Below are 19,261 nucleotides of genomic sequence, written 5' to 3' on the forward strand. Positions count from 1 at the left end.
CTGCTCGCTGGCTGGCCAGGTGCTCCCCTGCCTCCGTGCTGCGGCCGCTATGGGAGGAGAAGGACACCCCCTGCATTTTCGCTCTCGTTCGCATTCCAGCTGCTGTGCGTCTCTTCCCAAGGCCTCTTCACATCCCTCCCAGCACTCGGTCTCCTTCCCTGCACCTCTGCCAGAGAGCTGCTCCCCCTCTACTCCTGGGCCCAGAGACCCGAGGGGACTCCGATTAAGGCAGCTCCGGCTCTCCTCACCCAGCCTGGCTGCTCGACCGGCCCACACAACAGCTGGAGACCCACCCTTTCTTGGCCCCCTCGCAGGCTGACTCCAACTTGTAATTAGATGGCAACGGACTCATTCCTGAACTAGCAACCGGGCTGCGCGAACATCAACAATAAATGAACCAGGCAGCCCCGGAAAGCCCATCTCGCCCACAGAGGACCTGATTTACGAGGGAGGCACAAGAGCAGGACTCGCTCGATTTATCTAGGCAGAGCAGGTCCTGACGCTGCGCCCGGCTCTGATTTGGGAGGCTTTAAATCTCCATATGCTCCCTGCCCGGGAACACTTGCTAGCGAAGGGAGAACCAGCCAGCCCCACCCGTCTCCAAGTGCAGCCGAGAGCCAGCGGTCGCTGAGCACTTCTCGATCCTACCAACGCTCCCGTCTGCCAGCTGGAAAGACGTCGGGGTTGGGGTTGTTTTTAACGTCACTGCCAAGCTCACAGATGGAGCAAGTATTCCTCTCTCGGAGGAGCTTGCAAGCTGTGAGGAAATAGCCCTGTTGTTTAACCTCAAACATGGGTCAGATCGCAAGCGTGATAAACTCTGCCCTGCGCTGATACCGTGGGGTATGCCGCGGCTGCTACGTGTAACTCTCCCTCCCTGGAGACAGACTGCAGCGCTCAATGAGAGAAACTCCCAGGAGACTTAGGCAACTCAGGGAGGTGAATAATAATGCAGGCACCAATGTGAGCTCTGGCAGCTCACTCACGCAGGTGCCCGTAACACACACACACACACAATACGGATGGGAGATTTGGCTGTTGGTGCCAAATCTCACCGATGGCAGCGATGGCTTGTCCATCCCCACACTGCATCAGTCATTGCCGAAGGGGTAGACCCAGAAGGGACAGTCCCAGCCCCTGGGATCTGCGTTCTGGAACTGATTCATCCTGGAATATCCCAGCGTCCCTTGCGTTTGTCGTCTCTGTGCATTGTAACCGTTCAGGCCCCTACCGCTAGAAGCCTATGGACTTATTCTAAGGAAGGAGTAGGCCAATACATGAGAGTTAGACAGCCTCTCCCAGCTCTTCCTGCATTGCAAATCTTTGTCCAGATAGCAGGTCAGGGGTCTCCTCTCATTGCAGTACAGGCAGTACTGATGAAGATGCACCTAGACGGACTGGTAGATTCTGGGAACAGCATATATTGAAACGATTGCCCTGGGGTGAACCAGCAGGTGGGAGCAGGACACCAGGCGGGCAAAAGAAATATGCCCCAAAAGAGGTTTTAGACAAAGTGTTATGGTTGCAGAGCATTGGGAAACGGTGGCTAGCAATCAAACCAACTGACAACACTCTGTAGACAATGGAGAGCCAGCGTTCGGGAATAACCATTGGTGTGACCGTGTAACAAAGCCAGTACATGCATCTATGAGACTGCGATGCTTTCCATGCATTGCGCCGTCTCCGTTTCTAAAAATGGGGTGGCCATTTTGCTCTCAGAGAGGTTGCCTGCTACAGAGGTGACTTTTACACGCCGTGCTCTCTCTTGGAGTGAGGAGTGCCGGGAGAGGGAGGGGTCCATTTAGGATGAAAATAGCATGCTCATGGTTACTATGGTTACATGGACTTCTTGTTTCAGACAGAGCCCAGCATGGCACAGACAGAGAAATTAAAAAAAATACTGGGCAGAGCTGGGCCAGAACCAAACCTTTGGGTCTGAGCATCCCTTGGCCTTTGGAGGGGCCCAATCTGGATCCTAACTTTACAGCTCAGGACCCTCTTGAAGTGGGCTGAAGCGTTCCAGGCCTTTAAAAAGTACTGAGTCCGGTTCAGTCCTAGAAATGGATAAAATGTGCAGAGCTGGTTCCTGGCCCCCACAGTGAGAGCGGTCCCACATTTCACACACATGTCAGTCTGAAAAGGTGTAATGAGAAGACTCTCCAGGGGCTTTCCAACGCTTGGGAAGTATCATTGTCTCTGTGACGTCACACCCCAGAGTCGTTATGGAAATATGGTTATAATAGGAACATGGTATAACTAAGATGTACTTTCTGCAAGATGGGTCTTGTAAGATATCATTGGAAAGGTTATAATTTACTGAATGCGATTATCCAATTTGTATGCATGTATCATTTCTGTATCTGAAGCTGGGAATATTGACCATGTCTCTGTATTTCAAATGGGCTACGTTGGATAAGGCCAGACAATGTTAATGGCTTATTAAGAAATGCGCACAAGCACAAGGATTACCCCAGGAACCGTGAGCAATAGAAACCTCTCAGAGATAGCTCCAGACAATGGGAACTGGTTGACACGGGTCACAGCAAAAAAGCTTTCCAGCAAGTGTGTGTGGGGGGGGGGGGAGATATAAAAGAGGGACAATGACAACACGAGGGGACCTCACTCTCCCTACAACACACCTGAAATCACCTGAGGAACAAAGGCTGAACTCTGGGAAGCGATGGTCCCAGGCTAAGATCTTTAGCTTGTGTAAGAAAACCTGGGAAAGCCCAGGCAACTTGTGCCTTAAGAATCTGCCAGCCTGTTTATCACTCAGGGTGAGAATTGGTTAATTTGTATCCTGCCTATCTAGCGTGGTAAGATCAGTCTGTGGCTTTTGTTTATCTACTAAGGTAATCTGCTTTGTCTGTTTGCTATCCCTTGAACCACTGAAAATTCACCTTTTGTAGTTAATAAACTTATTTCTTGTTTATAATAACACCCAGTTTATGTAATTTCTAACTGGGGGGAGGGGGAAGTCGTGCACAGCTCTCTTCACATTGAGAAAGAGGGTAGATTTTTATGAGCTTGTGCTGTGCAGATTTTTCTCTGCAGTGCAAGCCAGTGTTAGTCTGGGTTTCTCTCTCAAAAGGAGGGGTGTGCATGTGAGTGCTGGGGGAGCCCTCTCACACAGAGCTCACTTCAGTCTGTGTCTGCAGCGGGGTGTGGCCCTAATTCAGCAAAGCAGGGAGAGGGAACCTTGGCTGGTGGAGCAAGAGAGGCTCAGTGAAACCCCAGTACATCAGGTGGCACCCAGAAGGGGGATCCAACCCGTCACAGTCTCCATCTCACAGAGAGAGAAACAGAAGCACAGTGTTTAAGTGATTTGCCTAACAACACACAGTGAACTAGCCCAGCACCCTAACCTCTGAACCACGCTGCCTTTAGTTCGATAGCTTCTCCCATCCTGATGTGCATAGGCAGCTGTTCTCTGGGTGTTCCCTTAGTTACAACTCTTGCCAAGCCTGGGGGCCTAGGATTCCCACTTGCCTTAGGAAAGACAGTCCTTTCAAATGCCTGCTATCATCTCCCTAGCGTAGCCTCACCGACATGAATGCAGATGTCTCTGTAGCTCACTCTGCATGTCCAAAGGGGACGTTTCTGGTGGGTCAAATCCGGAGCTCTTTGGTCAGCTTGTACTAAGTCTCTTACTTGGGCAAACTGCGTAAAGAACCTTGGATTTGGTCTATTGACTTCAGTGCAAATTAAGGTGCGGAGCATTTGGCTCATTAAAAATAACCATTTAATGGAGGCATAATTTTGTTTTCTTGCTTCCATTCCCCTCATATTCATTTGACAGATTTAATTTTAAAGAAGGGGAAATTCTTGGGAGGCTGGGGGGAAAAGCAGCAATTTATGCTTATGCGTCTGTCTGTCCTGTGCTGAAAGGCCAAGAGACTAAGGCTGTTTCTGAAATAATAAAAGTTCTTTTTTTTTATCATTTTTCTTCTTTTCTATACTGGTTGCTATTAATTTGAGGCTCTCCTGGCATTCTGCAGCCTATAAAAAGGCCAGTAAAATGCTCTTTTTTCTCCACCAAATTGAGCACTTCCAAGATGCTGCTTTTCATAGAAGAATCATAGATTAGGGTTGGAAGAGACCTCAGGAGATCATCTAGTGCAACCCCCTGCTCCAAGCAGGACAACCCCCAACTAAATCATCCCAGCCAGGGCTTTGTCAAGCCTGACCTTAAAAACCTCCAAGGATGGAGATCCCACCACCTCCCTAGAGGTTGTGAAAGGGGAATTTGGGCCTGGGAGACCAAATACCCAGACGGGGGGAAGCTGGAGAGTGGACCAGGATGAATTAAAAATAAAGCCCAGCTGCGTAAGAGCAGGGCCTGTCTCCAGCAAGAGCTGGGTGAGCTCAGTTAGGGAGAGGAGACCAGGTGGGAAGTGCCGTGTCTCTAGGAACCTGAACCAGCTGGAGCCTGCCGGAAACCTCGAGGAAAGGGAGGAGTGTGCCAGCCCCTGGAGCGGGGACTGATTGGACCAGGGAACAGCAATAGCAACAGATTGACGCCCGTGCCGAGGTGGCAGCCTGATGAGCCCAGCAGGCCGGAAGGGTTGGATACATTTGTGCTGGACTTGGCTAAAGGGCTCTGTGACCCTGGAAGGGGCAGGACGCTGTAAGGAGGGACAGGGCGCTGCTACATCTGGAATAGGCTAAAATAAGGTGGGGGAAACTGAGGCAAAAGGCGCTGCAATGCTACAGCCAGTCAGGAGGGGGCAGGTTAGGGTGGCTACTTTGCCACAGGCCCTGATTCCGCAAGGTACTTCAGCACGTGCCTAACGTTAAGTTGCACCACCAAAGTCAATAAGATGAGGCAACTGATGCATTTAGAGAGCTCGGTCCTGCTCCTATTAAAGTCAATGACAAAACTCCCGTTGGCTGCCAGGGTGCAGGATCAGGGCCGAAGTCAGGGACATGCTTAAGGGCCTTGGGAACCTGGGCCTTCCTGCTGTTGTTAGTTCTGCAGCACCTGTGGCTGCGTTAGGAAACAGCAGAAACAAACAACTCCTGCCAGGGCCATTAAGCCATGCTGAGCGGGCCAAGTGAGGAGGCCCTGGAGAGCTTGCAGAAAAACAACAACAACCCTTGATCCTGATCTGAAAATCTTAAACCAAAAAGGTCTGGGTAAGCCAGCCAATTTTTAAGAGCTTATCCAAACCAAACCTCACTTGTTCATTTCCCCTTTCTAAACCCTTTGAGCCCTACCAAGCTCTCTGGGTCTCTCACTGGTTTCTGACGCTGCACCACCCACTGACAACCTTCTAGATCAGGAGCTCAGAGAGCCTGGGTCACCGGCGTGGTTCCGTAACGTCTGGAATCGCGACTCACCGAGACCCCTGCCCAGCTGTTGTGCCGTTCTCCCACGCTGACATGCTCCGGGCGCACCAAAGAGATTCTTTGGTGGCACGGCGCTGGAGCGCCATGCGTGCTTCCCTGAGAACTCTGGCGAACTGGCTCATTGGCCCAAGCGCCGACAGAACCCGGGACGTTTACAGGAACATTTGGAGAAAGTGAAGTCAGGATCCGGGGTCAGGAAATACACCCCCAATGGTTCATCATGATTCTCCGCCACCCCGTCCCTGGCATCATCACTGACCCAGCGCAACGGGAGTATAAAATGCTGAGCAATCAGGAGGCGACACTGCAAGTCTGGATGTGCTAGCACAGACCCTCTATGCCCCCTGGAAGCAGTAACAAGCCAGAGCCGGCCGGGGAGATGGGCTAGTTCAGTGTAGACACCAAAGGGAGTCACCCTCCCCTTAGACTGCTGCGTGCAAGGATGGGCACAACCCCATTTTCATGGCCCACTTACCCCTTTCTTTCCCTGTCTACCTGCATGCCCCACCCCCATGCCTCAGCCACTGTGCAAGCCCTCCTCGCTCTTCCAGTGAGGCGAGCAAGGAACAGCACCAGCACGCAGACTGCTGCCATTTTCATGACCACATCTGCACCATTACTCGGGTGATGAACTGAGTCCATTCTGCTTCTTGAAGAACTTACGCGAAGTCTTTCAGCCTTGCAGGAGATTTGTAAGGGGTGGCCGGAGGGAATTCAGTCCTGCCCTGGGACTGACCCAGGGACAAGTCAAAATGATCACTGCACCCTGGCTACTGAGACGAGCAGAGCCTCTGTTGCAAACCATGCAGGATGTCCGAGACAGAGCAGAAAGAAATGAAAAAAGAAAATGGCCTTTTTATCCTCTGTGGTATTTTTGGCTGCTTGGGGGTGATTCCTGTGGCTGTCACTGTTTGCTGAGGGGAAGGAGATGTCTCCATTATATCAGGCACCCAGAATAGCTCCCCGGGACTCATTCGTCAAGGTGAAAAACCCACATGAGAGCTGGGCCCTCCAGGAACAATCAAGTCGTGAGAAATTTGGTTGAGCCGGGAGCAGCTCCCAGCTGCATGCAGCCTCCTCAGCTGCTCTGGGTGGCTTCACGCTGCCAAACCATTGCAAAGAAAAGCTCCGCTGTTCTCCCTCCAGTCCCCACCCTCCTATAGCTGGTAAAACAACAGCTGCCTCTCGGCTCCCTGTGCTGGGTGGGCCCACGACTCGCTCGCGGTGCCTAGAACTCCGATGCTTTCCGCTGCATGGCCATCCCTGGTCTCTGAGCTGCAGTGTTCTCCCCCCACTAGAATTCACTCTGAAAGGATCCTCCAGGTTTGGGGGCCAGATCCTGAAGTCCTGCTTTGGTTTATGACTCAGGCAAACTGGGAATGGCCCAAAGTCTACACAGAGTGCTTTGGGAAGGCAAAGAGCTAAGTACTATCACGGAGGACCTGCCTGTCCCTAGCTCTAGGGTGCGTGGGGGGGGGGGAGGCATAAGAAGTCTCTCCAATCATCCAACACAATTGGACAGGGGACAATTGCCTCCCGGCTGTCAAGGCACTGCAGAGGCTGCTCCTTCCATGCCCCACTAAAATGCAATTCCCCCCACCGGAGTCGGGAGAGGAGAGAGAGACATATTATCCCCACCTCCAAACTCGCCTGCAGAGCTGGCCACAGAGGGGTGGAACAGTCTGAGCAATCCTCGGTCGGAACGGGAGAAATGTGGCTTCCTGGGTCAAGACGGCTGCAGGCTGCCCCCTACCCAGGGCTTTGGCAAAATGCCATGATCCAGATCCAACCCAGTGCAAAGAACTGTGTGTGTTTACAAGCCTCAGTCTGGGATCATCCCACCCCTCTTCTCCATCAGCGTTAGTTACTGAGCAGATCGCTGCTCTCAACAGAAAGCCAAAGCAGCCGAAGAAGAACCGTGATTATAAAAGACAAGGGTCTAGGGTGGTGATGGGTGAATCTCACCAGCGGTAGAGATTCGGCTCAGCTGAGCATCAGACAGCTGAAACGAAGCACGTCTGAGCTACTTTGGCCCTGAACGTGGGCTGAAGAGCTCATGAGCTCAGGCTTTCACTCCAGAGTCCCACAACCTCCAAAAGAACTCGCAGGACCACTTGCGAAAATGAAAATAAGCCTTGTGGGACGTTCTCAAGGCTCTGGAGACTTTCGAGGATGGGCTTTTGAGCCAAGGCATGCGCCGGTCTGGTTTTGCTTTAACCAGTGCTGCCAAGCCACCCCCGATGAGGATGTGGCCGTGCTATCGAAAAGAATAACTATTCCAATCTAGCTTCTCTGGCGAGGTTTCTCCACCTGCTTCATTCTAAAGAATGACTCTTCTATGCCCTACTTTAGAAAGTCTGTAAGAAACTTCAGGGTGAGCAAACTAGCATTCTCCAGCACAAGCAGAAAGGTACATGCAACGAAGTGACTGTACAATGCCCAGTGCTCCAGCGCCAGGCACAGAGCCTTCTGCTGCAGAACTACATGCATGTAAAGACTCTCTGAAGAATCTGAGTTGGGGAAACTTGACTAACCAGCAAAATCATTCTCACAACCACCATGGGAAAAACACCCCTCAATCATTCCAGAACAATCACCGCAGTACCCGCTCCTGCCAATGCTGTTGAGTTTCCCGGCCATCCCTTTGTAACAGCAAATGCCATAAAACTTTTCCTACACGGTCTCTGCAAAGAAAGCATTTCCCCAGGATTTATACCCTCTTAGATCCCACTCACTATCCAAGCGAGCCAATGAGAGAAGCAATCCTGTGAATAATCAGAAAGGAATCTATATTATAAATGGGGATACATTTACCTGGTCTGAGTGTGATCAGTTGGGTAATCTCAGAGTTCTAAATCCACATACAAATTGAGTCAGGATTACATCTGTCCGGCACTTCTGAACAATTAGGGTTACATACAAAACTGACTCATGGGTTCTGTAATTTCTGCACATGCAGCTGATAGATTTTTAGCTAAGTCAATGCTTCTCCTTTCTAAAATACAAAAAAAAAAAAAAAAACACAAGGAGGAAGTGCTATTTAGCAATAGGATGTGGTGACTCTATGTCTATTTTAAAAAACTGACACCCAAGAGTGAAAATAGGTGCCATGTCATGAACCTGTAACACCTCTGAACATAGCTGGGTGGGAAAATCCCACCACACTTGCCGTACTGGGTCAGATGATGGTCCATCAGACGATGTCAAGAATCTGGATTCTGACAGTGGCCGGTTCCGGAGTTGGGAGGGGAGTGTGTAGGACACGGCAATTATGGAATGATCCACCCATCTGCCACTCCTGGCTTCTGTAAGTCAGAGGTTTAGGGTTGCCTTTGGCATGGGGTTGCATCCCTGACCATTTTGGCTAATAGCCATTGATGGACCTATCCTCCATGAACTTATCTAATTCTTTTTTGAACCCAGTTATACTTTTGGTCATCACACAGCAATGAGTTCCACAGGTTAGTTGTGTGTTGTATGAAAAAATACTTCCTCTTGCTTGTATTAAACCTGCTGCCTATTAATTTCATTGGGTGAGCCCTGGGTTTTGTATTGTGGGAAAGGGTAAATAACACTTCGCTAATCACTTTCTCCCCCCCACCATTCATCATTTTATAGAACTTGAGCATATCGCCCCTTAGTCAAGCTTTTCTAAGCCAAACAGCCCTAATCTTTTTAATCTCTCCTCATATGGAAGCCGCTCCATACTCTTGATCATTTTTGTTGCCTTTCTCTGAACCTTTTCCAGTTCCACTATGATCTATTTGAGATTGGGCGACCAGAACCGGGCACAATACTCAAGGTATGGGTGCCCCATGGATTTAGATAGTGGCCATATGATATTTTCGGTCTCTTTCCCAATAGTTCTTAACATTCCGTTAGCCTTGTTGACTGCTGTTGAATAGTGAGCAGATGTTTTCAGAGAACAATCTACAGTGACTCCACAATCGCTTTCTTGGGTGGTAACAGCTAACTCAGACCTCCTCCCTGTGCTGCTTATCCTACCAAATGGAACATCTCCTGTGATACACAGTCCTACCGCATGCTTTTCTGAAGGCCATCACTGCATCTCAGCGGTCGCTGGGCAAAGGAAGCAGGCGTTTTTCAGGAGGTGAATTGGTGAGAACCCAGATGGAGCCCACCTCTGTCAAAGCCAGACATGCAGCACCATCCACCCATGAAAAGATCATGAAGAACACGAGCCCTATTCACAAGAGAACGGACATTGCCCTCCCCCCAAAATCTCAGGCAGGAGGAAGCTTGACCCATTCCTTCCAGGCTACTCAAGAAACTTCTCAGCTGGTATTTTCTGAGAGACCCTTGGACGTAGGAGACTGTGATGTTGGGCAAGTCATATGTTATCTGCCTCAGTTTCCCCATCTGTACAATGGGGATGATAGCACTGCCCTGCCTCACGGGGGCATGGCGGGGATATATAAGTAACCTAGACTGATAACTCCACCAACTGGAACTTCCAAAGGAATCCATGCTATTGACCCTGTCCTTTCCCCTCTCAGCCACCCCATCTCCTCAGCAGGTACCTCCTCTCCTCATCTCCACAGTCCTGGAGCTTTTGGGGGGCACTAAGGGAGGGACCCTGGAAAGGAGGTGCCGTCCCAGCGGTGCACACAATCCCAGACACAACTTAGCGAGCAGGGGCTGAGGTTTGTGAACGCCGGTGAAGCTCGGACTAAGGACTTTGGCCGTTCCAGGCCAAGGTTGCGTAGAGCTCTGCTCCCCGCATCCCCTGCGGGGTCCTATCCCTGACACAACAACAAGGGAACAAAGAAAACCCACCCCTCTCGCCCACCCCTCCCAAGACACGCAGACCCCAAACGCAAGGTTGAACATTTCTAGAGCTGCGACCCATTGCGTTTGGTAACAAAAGAGCACAGTTTAAGTGATCCCAAAGTGGTTTCACTTTTCCTGCAAGCCAGTTCAGTGCTGTGCTTGACGGGAAGGGTGTATTTACTCCAGTTGAATCAACACGTTGCAATGCACTGACTCAGCAGAGCAGCAGACTTAATATCTGCTGGGAACCCACAGGGGTAGAGGCTTTGCATTTCAGAGCTTTGAGGAGCTTGGGAGCTGGAGGTCACTAACTGTGACCTGCTAGGTGAGGTTTGGGCCGGGGAAGACTCGAGGGGATGACAGGAAGCTGACACACAGTCTAAGCACCAGCGAAGCTCGCTTTTGGCCGGGTGACGCAGAGCTCTGGATCTCTCCGGCAGCCTGGTACACAAGTGTGGAAAGTCCCCCTTCCTTCCCGTCACACTCACCGAGCGACAGGAGAGCGTTCTGTCCCCCGCTCCCAACCACAGCGGAGAGACACACAGGTTACTTCCTTCTTCGAAGAAGAAAACTGCATCCTCCACACAACTGCAGAGGCTGGGGAGGAACCTGCTCAGTGCTTGGAGCAGTTGGCATTCCTCAGGGCACAACCGGGGCGTCACCGCGGGCGTGGGACACAGACAGCAGCAGGCCCCAGTGTGAAAAGCATGGGGAGGTTAATCTTGACCTCGCTGTGAAGACAAAGAATCCCTTTGAGAGCACGGTCTGCATTTTCCGAACGGGGCTGCCGTTCGGCAAGCCAAGATGCCCCGGCAAAATGTGGGCATGCGTTTCTGCATCAGTCCCCGGGCTCTGGTTGTTTTCAGTAGAGCTACACCTCCAAACCAGGGCAGAAGGTTCAGGCGATGAATGCAGAGGGCGCTGCTCGCCGGGGCGGGCCGACTCCATCTGCCGTCTGTCTGCGTTTGATGACCTCATCACCCCAGTCGTTCGGCCTTCTCTGGCCAGCTGGATTTTATTTCACTGCTTTTTGTGGTGGGGGGAGGAGGAGGATGATTGGAAGGGGGAATAATCTCCCCTTCCGACGTTACCCGCAAAATGTATTTTAGGGCCATAAAAGAGAAGCGGGATTGAGCTCTGCCCAGCTGCATCCACTCACTGGCGGGTCTGAAGTAATGCACGGAATAAAAAGACCTCCCACCAAGGCAAAGGAAGCAGCTGTTCTCCACCCCCTGTAATGACACCCCCGGCTGAGTCACCTCTGGGACTGCTGCTGCCATCTCCAGGAGTAAAAGACTCCCTAGGGCCTAGAGCCCTGGACTTGGACTCAGGAGACCTGGTTTCTATTCCTGGCTTGGTCATTGGCCTTCTGGGCAAGAGTGGGCAAGTCACGTCACTTCTCTGTGCCTCAGTTTCCCCATCTGTAAAATGGGGATACTGGTACTGACCTCTTTTGTAAAGCGCTTTGAGAGCTACAGGTGAAAAGCACTAGATAAGAGCTAGGGATTGTTATTAAAGTGGCTGAGTTTAAGGACCAGGTTCATTAGCTGAGAGGCAGCAGCATAAACCTCGTTAATTAGTCAAGCCACTAGCCAGTGACAAAGAACCACACTATACGTGTGAGCAAGCATTAGCCATGGCCAATTCAATGTGTTTTTGTTCAGTGGGCTCGTTTGCATCTGTTTACCCACAATGCTCTTGCACTCCATGGCTACAGTGAAGTTACTGTTGGCATGTTTCAGTTATGGTGGGGCTGAGCCAAAGAGGAAGAGGGGCTCAGAGCCACATAGGGCTGAGCTTGGAGTTCGGAGTTTGGTCTTCAAACCAAGCCAAGCCAAGGGTAGGTCCCGGGTTTGGGTCAGAGGGCGCCAAACTCTGACAAGCTGCTCTTGGAGGTCTTGGCCAGTGGTGGACACTACAATGAGTGCATGCAGCTGGGCCGAGCTTAATCCGAGTCCTTTTATGTCCTTACGGTGCATTTTGTGGGTAACATCAGAAAGGGAGAGGACGTCCCCACCCATATAGTGCCATCCCATCAGGGAGCTTTTCACACTCTTGCCTGGAGTTCTCTAGTGATTGTTCTGAGCTGGATCCAAAACCACAGAGGTGGGTTCGGCTCCAGGAACTCAGTCCCAGCCTCCAAATGTTGAGGGGATCTGGTGGGTTGCTCCATTGTTTGCCCATCTCTAACCCAGAGCAGAACAAAGGCCCCAAGTTACACCAACAAATCACCAGTAGCATTTCCCCTGTAGCATTAACCAGTGCGTAACCATTCGTGACACATTGCTCGTGCACACAGATACCGCCTCTGGCAGCCCTCTGCGTCTGTGCAGCCTGGCAAACACATTTTGTGGTCTTCACCTCTAACAAGCATAAACTCAATGTGCTGATCTGCTGGAGATAAACAGCTGTACACATAAACTAGTCTGATCTAGTCCACCTAGGGGAAGGCAGCCCTCCATCCACAACCAGGGGACATTTTTTAAAAACAGGAAGAGGAAGTGGGTAGGAGAAAAAATTTTGTTTAAATCCTGCTGCAGACCCGGTCCAAGTGTATAGAGCTTAATAGCGTAGAACGGTCTGAATTTCTAGAGGGCCTTTCTTATCCAGCCACATCAGTCCCTGCTTGTATTCCTCATAATTAGAAAAATAAAGTCCAGTGGAGATGTACAAACAATCCCATATCTTGAACTCCTGGGTAGCGAATGTTCTGTAGCGAAGACTCTCCCACTGCCAGGGAAGTAGCCAAATCCCCGAAACAGTTGTTATTAGTTCTGTGATTCTTCAACAACATAGAAAGCATTTCATGTAAAGCCACAGGTGACAGACTGGCCCCATTGAAGTCAGTGGCAAAACTTCCATTGTCTTCAGTGGGGCCAGGATTTCCCCCTTGTGGGAGAACGCACAGACAAAGATAAGGTCAGCCTGAACATGGTAAGAACGTAAGGAAAGTGGGGTTTTTTTCACTGTATCAAGAACCTACCCAACGTTTTAAAAAAGACAAAGATAGAAAGAAACAAAGACAAATGGAGAGGGAGAGAAAAAGTGGAAAAGAGAAGAGAGATGAAGAGGAACTTGCAGTGCTGTCCAAACATTAAGCCTCACAGTGCTACTGGGATGGCAGGTAACTCTTTTAAAGATGGGTAAACTGAGGCATGGGGCAGTTAAGTGACTTGCACAAGGCCACACAATGAGTCAGTGGTGGCCTTGTGAAAGGAACCCAGGAGTGCTGGTTCCCAGCCCTCTGCTCTGACACTCCGTAACTGGGAGGAAAAAGCATCTCATCATTTTAAATAGTCATAAATGGATTGGGTTTGTTAATCTGACTCCCTGATTTTTTTTAAAAGTTCTGTTTTCTCCTGAATGTAGAGTATGCGGAATATATCGCAGGAGCCATTTGCTCATGTCTCAGTCCTTCCTCCTTCATGGGCAAGTCAAAGAGAACACAGCTGACCCTATTCAAGCAAATGTAACCTTCCTCAGGCAATGCAGTGAATAGTTTGTCCTAAACCCCGCCAACAATAATGGTGTCCATTTAAATTAGCATTCAGCGCACAGCTCTTCCTCCCAGACATTCTGCTGTAGGCCACGCATTGGAACTTCCTCAAAGCCCATTAGGTTTCTCCTTAAATCCTCCAGCCCTATATCCATCACAGGGCTGGACTGTTCCAGCAGATACACGGGGAAGATCTTAAAGTGTGATTAAAACAACCAGAGGAATAGTGCTGCCTTGGCACAATTTACAGGTGAGGGCTGCAAATGCAAACCAAAGCAGTGCTGAAAATGGGAAAGATAATTACTTTCCTGGCAGCTCTCAAGACTTGCACCTCATCTAAACGAGGTTGATAAAAACATCCCCGGCTCAGGTCGTTCGAGCCAGTTTTTCCGAGTCCTCAACTTCACCTCCTTGGCTGATTCTGAACTATTATCCCCTGATGCATGATCCACTTCCTGACCCAGGGGTTGAACAGCCTTTGCCCTGAAGTCTGAGGGTTAATAGCTCTTGTATTTGTTACCTGATAGAACTACACCAGCCAACTACATTTTTATACTGCGTTCATCCCCATAGTCTCTGAGCACCTAACTACAGGGGCTATTTTTATTCCGAAAAGCCTAATTCTTCGCTTTATTTTTCACCAAGACGTTTGTCAGCGTACTATCAGGAGGGAGGTAGTTCTCCAGGTTAATCAGACGTTATACTGAGATTTTATCCCTTCTAATTTTATTTTCCATTTCAAATAAAAGTAGGGTGACCAGATGTCCCGGTAAAATGAGGACTGTCCCGATATTTAACCCTTGTCCCGCGTTCCGATCAATGTATGATCAGGACGCCATTTGTCCCGATATTCAGGTAGGAGGCGAGTGGGAGGGAGGTGCCGACTCCGTGGGTGCTCCAGGGTTGGAGCACCCACAGGGAAAAATTGCAGCCAAGCTCCCCCCTCCTCATTTCCTTCTCTCCCCCTCCCCCCAGAGTGCCTCGTCCCCGCTCCTCCCCCCTCCCAGCGCTTCCTGCCGCCTAACAGCTGTTTGGCAGCACTTAGCACTTTCCGGGAGGGAACGGGGAGGAGCGGGGACGTGACGCGCTCAGGGAGGAGGTGGAGAAGACGCAGGGCAGGGGCGGGGACTTGGGGAAGGGGGTGGAATGGGGGCGGAGTGAGGGTGGATGCTTGAGCGGGAAGAGGGCTGGGGTGAGGGGCGAGCACCTACCCGGCAGAGGGGAAGTCAGCACCGTAGGGGTGAGTGGCGGGGTGGGGAGGGGGTGAAGAGACGAGCGAGCGGCAAGCAGGCGGGGTGGGGTGAGGAGGTGAGTGGTGGGTGGGGGACTGAGGGAGGGACACAGCAAGCCAGCAGGGGGCCAGGGGATGAGGAACGGCGCAGTGGGAGGGAGCCGAGCAGGGAGGGAGCGGGACCTGGGGCCGGAGCCTAGGAGGAGTGGGGGTGGGCTTGTGGGTGGGGCTGACAGCACCCCAATGTCTCCCAATATTTTAGTGTTGTGATCTGGTCACCCTAAATAAAAGCAGCGGTACTAAATGTGGCATCCTGTTAGGTGACTCTTAAGGCATTGAGGTGGGTTGGTAGCCTGCTATAGAAACCATGAATCGTATCTGTCATGTCTGCACCTGCCTGGGTAATCTCCCAAACAGCCAATGCCCTGTGCCTGCCCCACAGGGCTCCGGGAAAACCTGGCGAGGATTCTCTGGGTGGGGCAGTTCTCTCGAGTTATTCCAAAGGTCTGGTCAGGGGATGGCTCCCAGACATTGCACTAGCTTTGCACAGAGCAGCTCCTTGAAGTGCCCTTCCTGGGGGAAGCATTCCCAAGCTGGCAGATTGACTGAGAGGTGCTAACAGCTGCTGAGAAGGCTGCTGGCTGACAAAACCACTCTTTCTTCCCTTGGGCTTTTTGGAACAGGGAGTCTGTCCGGGCAAATCTGCCAGGACCCGTCTCCGCTTCTGAGAAACGCCGAGCAAAATATGGCAGTGGAAGGGAATAGCATGAGCGGAACGTTCTCCGACTGCAGCCAGTGCCTAGATCTCCATTAGTGACAGAAGTCTTGCCAGCAATTTGGGGACATTTGAGATTTCTTAGCAGTGAAGAGAGAGAAACTCCCTAGCCAGCCTTGGCTTCCTCCCTGGACGTAAATCAGGGTGTCAGCTGTCTCCAAAGCTCAGTGTGCACAATGCTAAGGACTCAGGAAGGCCACTGGTCATGTTTCTGATCAGAGCCTGGAGCACGGTCCCTCCACTAGCCTGGCAGTGTAATACTAACACAGGAACAAGGGTGAGGTAACATAGAGAGTAAGGAGCAAGTAACCAAAGCAAGAAGACTGTACATGAACATGTGCAACCTCAGCACAGCTCCAGGAGGCAATAGAAACACACCTCAACGGTCACGCGTCAGGACCTGGATAGCTCTCTCCTGTTCTATAGTACAATTTGTGCCCCCAAAGACTTCTGTCTACGGACTTAGCACCTAGCAGTGGAAGGATAGTTCCCCTCGGGGGATAGAAGATTTCCCACGGAGCAGTGGTCTGATGTCATTCCTCGGTTCAGCAGGTTTAAAATAAACAAAAGGAAGTATTTCTTCACACAACGCACAGTCAACCTGTGGAACTCCTTGCCAGGGGATGTTGTGAAGGCCAAAACTATAACAGGGTTCAAAAAGAACTAGATAAGTTTATGGAGGATAGGTCCATCAATGGCTATTAGTCAGGATGGACAGGGACGGTGTCCCTAGCCCCTGTTTGTCAGCAGCTGGGAATGGGTGACAGGGGATGGATCACTGGATGATTCCCTGCTCTGTTCATTCCCTCTGGAGCACCCGGCATTGGCCACTATCAGAAGACAGGATACGGGGCTAGATGGACCTTTGGTCTGACCCAGTCTGGCTGTTCTAATGTTCTTATGTTCAGTGGCTCATGGGGCAGGGGCGGGCGGGGGGTGGGAGAATGCAGTAGAGCTGAGTTACAAGTACTTCATTCAAGGACATTATTTTAATTCCTAGAGCTATGGCACCGACGTGGGCGTCGGCACATTCTAGGCCGCAGAGTTGGAGGCAGTGCGGTGAGCAGTGGGAGTGGGCCACACGTCTCTGGGTTTGCTGGGTTTGTGTGTGGTCTGTTTACACTGGAGGTTTGCGGCTGTGACATCTCAGCTTGTGAGCGCCATGGCAAAATCCGGGAGGCCTCCGAGGAACCCCAGGCTGCTGCCGGACAAGGAGAGGGGGACTAGACCCTGCCCAGTTTTGTTTCGTGTAACATCTTGTAAATGGAATTGCCTTGTGATCAGCGAGGGAGAGGAGCCTGGCTTGGAGACCTAGAGGCAGAAGGGAGTGGCTTGCAGGAGCGAATAATTCTGAAAACAAATAAAGAGAGAAAACCAGACACCAATACTCCTGCCAATCAAAACAACCGCCGCCACCAACCCATGAGACTCAAAAAGACACTGGGGAAAGGCCCAGAGAGAATCAGCGGCATCACGCTGCGCAATTCATGCCACCACTATTTATTTAGGGCTATGCATGAAATTCACTCCTGTTCAGAGGGCCTGCACTATGTCTTTGCCACACCTAAGTCCCACCTGAATAGTGCACAGAGCCTTTTGTTCCCCTTTGCAGAGGGTGAATTTCACCCTCCATGAGACATTGTTATAGTCGTCAAGCAGCAATTAGCAAGGGCTGGGCTGATAACTGCTGATACAGGACCCGCACTTGCTGAACACAGCAAGATTTGACTTCTTACCCCAGCACTGGATCCTTCATAACCAAAGCGAGCCCAATGCTCGAAAAGAGGAATCCGATACACTAGCGTCAGTCCTGTTTATTCTTTCACAATTGCCTCTTACAAAACCACCCCAAGTTAAATCAGGAGGAAAGTTGCTAACGCGGCCGGTAATTTTGGAGTTTCTTCTGGAGAAAGGAGAACAGAATTTTGGCAAGAATGCACTTGAAGGTTGCAGAAATGCCAAAGGGGTGCATAGCAAACTCGTCTACCTGCACAGTTGTCTTGTAACATTTAAATTTACAAGGGAATAGCTTAGGCGTGAGATCCAATCAGTTCAACCCTTGGGGGCATTTCGAACTAGACCGGACAGAACACTGGAGAGTAGGGAATGAGTCCTGAACACACCCTGGGCAGACAATGGATCTCATTGGACCTTTCCATCTCTAGGTTCAGTTGCCAGGCACACAAGAACTCAGCAGAGAGACTTCCCTGCCCCAATCAGGGAGCACCAGCAGGTGTGGAATGACCTTCATCTGCTGTGGCAAGTTAGGAACATGCACTGACTTCTTGTAGGTTGATGTCAACATCTTCCTGTTGCCTCCAGCTACCATTTTGCTCAAGACTTTTGCAGCGATTTAAATGACTGGCCTTCACTTGCAACCACCCGGCCATTGAAAGATGACATGCTTCTCAGGTAGAGAGCTGAATACTTTCTTCACCCAGCCAATCTCATTCCCCCTTTTCTAGTTTTCTAATGTTCTAGTACCCCTACCCCATGACACTACCTTCCTCTTAGACGTCAGGCAGGTAGATGAGAGAACATGGAGCAGTAAATTAGAGACAGAAAAATAGATGTCAATACAGCCCAGCGCTGCTGGCTAGGTCTCAGCTGGCTCATCGATAAGGGATGCAAGGGCAGGAAGAAGACAAGAGTCCATCGTCTTGGCGGAAGTGTGTGTCTAGGAGAAGAGGGCCCTAGGCTGGGAGGAAGTGTCTGTCTGTGGGGTCCCTCCTCTCAAGGAGTGCTCCTCTCAAGACAGACAGGACTGTGAGGAGTTCCCAGGAGGTGGATTCGTGGAACCGCTCACTCTGCTGCTGTAATGAATCTCTGATTCCTAGGGATCGACTTTAATCCATTTGTGAAAAGGCTCTAAATAAATCTGTCAGACTCATCGCTGTGCGCAGCATTGCTATAGCTGTGGTAGGCTCCCAGGCCTGAAGAAGAGCTCTGGGGAAGCTCGAAAGCTTGTGTCTCTCACGGACAGAAGTTGGCCCAGTAAGCGATACGACCTCACCCGCCTTGTTTCTAGAATATCGCTCTAGACATCAGAGACATCTAGAATGACATCAGACCAGACCAATGGGTATCTGCTCTCATATCTATTGTATACCGGTTCTTATTTTGCAGCCAGCCGCGTGGGAACACAGCCCGGCCAAACAAGTGCAGAGGACGCCTGCCCCTCGCTGCGATGCTCTGGCCTGGGGGACTTCGATTATGGGATGGCGATCTATTGAATAACTTCAAAGGTACTCAGCATCTAGATGCCCCAATTAGTCACAACTGCATTTCCACCATAGGTCAAACTCAGGCAGCAGCAAATACTATTAACAACCACAAACCTATTCAGGCCTTTAAAAAAACGTCCTGACACCATTAGTCTCCATGGACTGCTGTCGCGGGGAGTCCCACAGGTCGGCTGTACAAGAAGTCATGCCCGAACTGTAAATGTACCACCTTTCCGTTTCACTGCGCGCTTCCTTGCTCACATGTTACAGGGGAGATTAGCCCGAACCACACAACTGGGGTTTATTATTGTCAAGACACCTCTTCTCTCCTCTTTAGGGTAAAACAACAAAATCAAGATCACAATGTGTCTTTCACAAGAGCCCCTGCTAAGTCC

The 19,261-nt window shown here is 50.7% G+C and overlaps 1 protein-coding gene across 7 annotated transcripts in view; it reads right to left on the reverse strand.

Annotated features, from left to right (window-relative positions):
- Positions 1-19,261, reverse strand: part of CMKLR1 (chemerin chemokine-like receptor 1) — a 65,591-nt gene that overhangs the window by 19,409 nt on the left and 26,921 nt on the right. Inside the window, exons 2-3 of one of the 7 annotated variants that reach the window (XM_065568810.1) lie at positions 2,720-19,261; positions 1-2,670 (exon numbers count right to left, since the gene is read on the reverse strand). The exon at positions 2,720-19,261 is cut by the window's right edge and continues 14,799 nt beyond it. The exons of 3 other annotated variants lie outside the window; for them this stretch is intronic. The gene's annotated coding sequence lies outside the window, so the exon portion shown is untranslated. 3 more of the 7 variants (XM_005298575.5, XM_065568812.1, XM_065568809.1) reach the window with 3 other exon arrangements.

Source organism: Chrysemys picta, chromosome 15, assembly GCF_011386835.1.
Source record: "Chrysemys picta bellii isolate R12L10 chromosome 15, ASM1138683v2, whole genome shotgun sequence".
NCBI lineage: Eukaryota > Metazoa > Chordata > Testudines > Emydidae > Chrysemys > Chrysemys picta.